Source organism: Lycium ferocissimum, chromosome 12 (genome assembly GCF_029784015.1).
Source record: "Lycium ferocissimum isolate CSIRO_LF1 chromosome 12, AGI_CSIRO_Lferr_CH_V1, whole genome shotgun sequence".
Taxonomy (NCBI): Eukaryota; Viridiplantae; Streptophyta; class Magnoliopsida; order Solanales; family Solanaceae; genus Lycium; species Lycium ferocissimum.
Genome location: NC_081353.1, coordinates 41,625,004 through 41,629,837, shown reverse-complemented (window position 1 = coordinate 41,629,837; position 4,834 = coordinate 41,625,004).

The window sequence follows — 4,834 nt, the reverse complement described above, 5'->3', positions numbered from 1 at the left end:
GCAATAGTCCTAACGAGTAGATCCGTTGTCCTGTAAATCACTACCTGCATCGTGAAATGCAGGTCCCCGGGAAATAAAAGGGGATGTCAGTACATTTAAATTGTACTAGTATGTAAAGCAACTGAATGAAATAAACATGTCACATAAAATAATAGAACTGAAACTAAAAATGTAAGATGAACATGAACATGAACATCATCTGACATGAATAAATTTATAACATGAGTAAAAAAACATTTTAAGTACATATGTATATTTGTATCTTGTGGGAGAACCGTAGTATAACTGACACATGGAATCACCACGTGGGTACATGGAGTCTGGTACCTGGTCCGACCAGCAGAGTGGCCCCACACCTTGCCAGGGTATGAGACATAAGTATGACATGAAAGGATCCAAATCAATTGTCTGAAGATGCGACCTAATCTAGATGTACGTTGGCATATGTAGTTTCAGGCTATTTGAGCCTTCTAAAAAATTGCTTCTGCTGCTCCCCAAAAGCACTTATTTTCTCCCAAAAGCTTGGCCAAACACCTCACTTTTTTTTTTTTTAAATAAGCACTTATTAGAAAAATAAGTATTTTTGGGGAAAAATAAGCTTGGCCAAACAGGCTATTAGTCAAGAGCGATCTGAGCCAGTTCCACAAGATATACAAGTACAAGAATTTTCTATTTCAGGTAAAAAATTCTAAGCTTCTTAAATAAGATAAGCTCTTAAACTTAGACTACAAGAAATATATTTATATTTCAAGATGAATCTCCTAAATAAGATTTAAAAAGCTTACAAACTCTCAACACAAACTTTATTGACCACTATTACAGGTATCCCTTGACCTAATGTGTATAACATATATGTTTCATTTGCACCATATCCTTTAACATTTTATGATTTACATCAAACATAAGTAATGATATGTGCGCGCGCATAACTTTTCATTAATTATCATTCACTAATTTGTATAACGTTGACAAAATTTTATTGTGAGTGTGACGGTTCGCATTTTTGTGGGCGGGATTAGCGCTTGGAAAAGCTACTTCGAAATCGTTGGTGCACTTTCGGACTTTGTTTTAAAACAGTCGCCACCTAATTTTTAGGAAAACAAGTTTTGAAGGATTTATTCATACACTGTGAAAAATCCTTCTTAATTCAAAGTTCTAGGTAAGGGTTTTGGTGATCCCTTAGGGAAGGTGTTAGGCACCCTAGTATTAAGGATCCATACTATACGGTTGACCTTCGAATTCCAATGTGTGAGTATTTGCATGAACTGTTTATTTCCCGTAAAGAGTCTGTCATTTTGCATACATTTTGAAAAGAATTGAATATATTCCCTTTACATATTGGGTATTTAGGTTCGGATTTATAATATCTGGATACAATTAGTTCTTTTTATATATTAGGATAGTAGTAATTTTTGTAAAGATACAAAAGTTCATTTAAAGTATGGGATAAATGAGTTTTGTTCATGCTTGACTCATACATGGTCCGGGTTAATCCATTTAATACTTTTTTTGAATTTCCTTATCTAAAACTTTGTGTTTTCAAATGATTTGCATGGATTTATAAGAGTTCGTGTATAGTCAAACCAACTCTTTGGTCCTGGAAATTTTAAACTTAAAGCCAAATTATTTGTAAAAATAAAGTAATATTTTGACGTGGGCTTTGGCCCAAATTTATGCCTTTTCTGAAACAAATGTTTAGGTCTATTGGGTTTTTAACCCAAAATCTCATTTTCCCTTTTGTTACTGGGCTCAGCCCAAAACGTGTTTTCCCTCATTTTGTGAAATTTTTTGGTTAAGTGGGACTTTAAAAACATGATTTTAGATTGGGCTTTAACCCTTCAAAATTCCCAATTTTTTTACTGGATCTAGTCCAAAAAAGACTTGTGTTTGGTACATGAATGCATTATGTATATACATATGAATTTGAAATCATTTTTCTGATCAGGCTTAAGAGAAAATCTGTTTCTTAGGAAAAACTGAGTTTTAAGGAAAAAAGAAAGACTCTTCTGGTTTTAGAAATATCAAATATGCTTTTCTTTATTAGACAAAAAATGGTAGCAGTCTCCATAAATGATGTATCCCTTTTACCCATTTACTTAGCCATTTTACTCTTTCAAAAATCATTTATGTTAAGCCGTTTTTTAAAAAAAAAAAATGCGTAGGGACCTAAAGTCGAACTAAACGGCATATGTACCGTTTGCCTAAGATGTCTAGTTCAAATCATAAATGATTCCAACAATAGTGTAAGTTGTTTTACAAATACAAATACAATTCAACATTTTAATCAACAAAAGAAACTGGCATGATAAAACTAAAAGAGGAGGGATAGACTAGGGGTGTACCAAACCCCTAGTTAACCATTTTTACCCATGGTTGGGCCTTCATGTCATTCTCACCCATGACTGGGCCTTCAATAATATTAGCTTCCCTTTCTTTCATCGGACTCAATAATTTTTTGAAGGAAATTTTCCTATTCCCAATAGGGTGGCTGGACTTCGGCCCAAATGGCCATGTAGTAAGAGGGGTAAAAGAAAAGGATCCAAGTTAGTCTATGTTTGCTAAACCTATCGCATATATCAATATACACATATATACATATATATCAAATTTGTTACAAGGTGCACAATTAAGGCACTCGATTGTATACTATTGGCCTTACTGATTTGAGACTCATACCATGCAAGGGAAAAGGTTGTCACCACATGTATTCCCGACGCCGCACAAGTTCCAAGGCATGGCTGGACATCAGGGAATGGCTAAGACCTATCCCCCCAAACCACCTCAACTCCCCAAACTAGTGTTGCCATAGGATACAATCAGAGCCCCAAAATTGTGCACAAACATCACTACGTATGGAAGTAATTTAATTACAAAAAATGCTAAAAATAAACTCAAAGTCATGATAAGGAGACTGAGATAGATATTTTAATACAATGATATGAAAAATAACATAATAGCTTCGAAATACTTGATCAATAGGTGATACAAACAAAACCATCCTCTTTTCTTTTACCTGGATTTAATGAAATTTGGTCCATTTCTAATTAAACCTGAAGTGGGCTGGGCCCAACTGCCTGTTAAAGCAAAAAAATCATTTTGAAAGTTAAAGGCTTCAGTGAAGTGTCTATCCCTTTTATTCATGTTTACATCCTATCTCTAACTGACATGTTCCCTTATATACACATAGTATACTATGATATACACATGTGATGTGTATACTATATGTATATCCCTCTTCCTTTTCATTAACCTATGCATATTCTTTGTATACTCATACTCTTTGTATTTGAATTCTAGACTCAAAATCATTCCATTCACTTAATTAGTCCCTGTCCCTTAGAACAGTGTCCAAAGATAAAACCAAAGATAATTCAAGTCTAACTTAACTCTAATACATATCAAATAAATGATTCACCAGCTTCACATGTTAGCAGATCTCATAGTAGTAAGTGTGAGAACTGCTTAATGTAATAACATAAACACAGTAGAGAGATACAGGCAAAGAGAAAAATCCTACAGCGTATGACCAAAAAGAAGGGTTGGAACACCAAAAATCTAGATTAAAACAACACTAAATGAATTGAAACTGAGCAAACTTAGATTCCCAGAGAAACCCACAGAAATGAGCCTTTGTTTAAATCAATTGTAGTAAGAGCATATACACAACAAGATTTCATGTGAGTTGTCACTTAAGTAAAAAAGAGAAAGGAGCAGCTATGTATATCACCAGGCCTCACAGAAAAAGTCATGACATAAGGTTTCAAACAACTCTTTGTGACTCAGAATTTTCCCAATTCCTAAAAAAGACACTTATTACTAACAACCTTAAACTAATCCATTTCCCTTAGAAAAGAAAGCAAAAATCACCTTATTGAAACAACTAATTTCTTCTTCCTAATTTCCTAAGTTCCCTTAGACATTCAAACAAGTTAACTTTTTCCCACCCTTTTCTATTTCCAACCTTTGATAAAATGGTGAGATCAAGGAAGATCAATGCACCCTCATGACAGGAATGCCCCCCATTGTCCAAAGGCTGTGTCATGACACCCCTCATTTAGAGGGTAGGTACTATGAATCAAGCTAAGCTTGACTCTTCCCTGCCCCCTGTTTGAGGTGTCTTTGAAAAGACCACCCTATGCCAAGTGGTTCACAAACTGTTTTAAGAGTACTCACAACATCCTCAAACAACAACATTAAACTAATTTCAGCTTATTACTTATTCATTATTTGACATAGATTCAGTATTTAGCTATCTCATCCCATAGTTATAAACATGATAGGACTTTAAGCACATCAACAATATAGAGACAAAACTCATTACATAGAGTACAATCTTGTCTTCTCAATCCAAGTTACACCACAATACACATTAAGGTCTAAATGCAATAGTTCAAATTCAAAAGCAACACAGACAGGTCAAGCATAAATATATCATACGGGTTTTATTAAACATACTCATTCTTAAACAACACAAAGCAAGCAAGTTTGAACTCTAAAACATGGATCTAGGTCCTGATAAATAACTTACTCCCAGAACTTTAGTCAATATAGCAGTTTTTAATCCGTTTAATTATAGCAGAGAATGTGATAGACCCTCATTAACTGGTTATAGATCTCATAAGGTTCCCCCCCCCCCCAAGGCATGGTAAACTAACCCTAACCAAACATAAGTTTTCTATGATTCCCACAGCCATGGGAAAAAGGTGTAGGAGAAAAGGAAACCTCAGGGTCCTGAAAGAGAAATAGGGTAGGGTGAGGTCATCACCTCCCCATCCCTCTCTTGAGTTTTGCTTTCAGTAAAAAAGGAACAAAGGCCACACTGATCACTACCTCC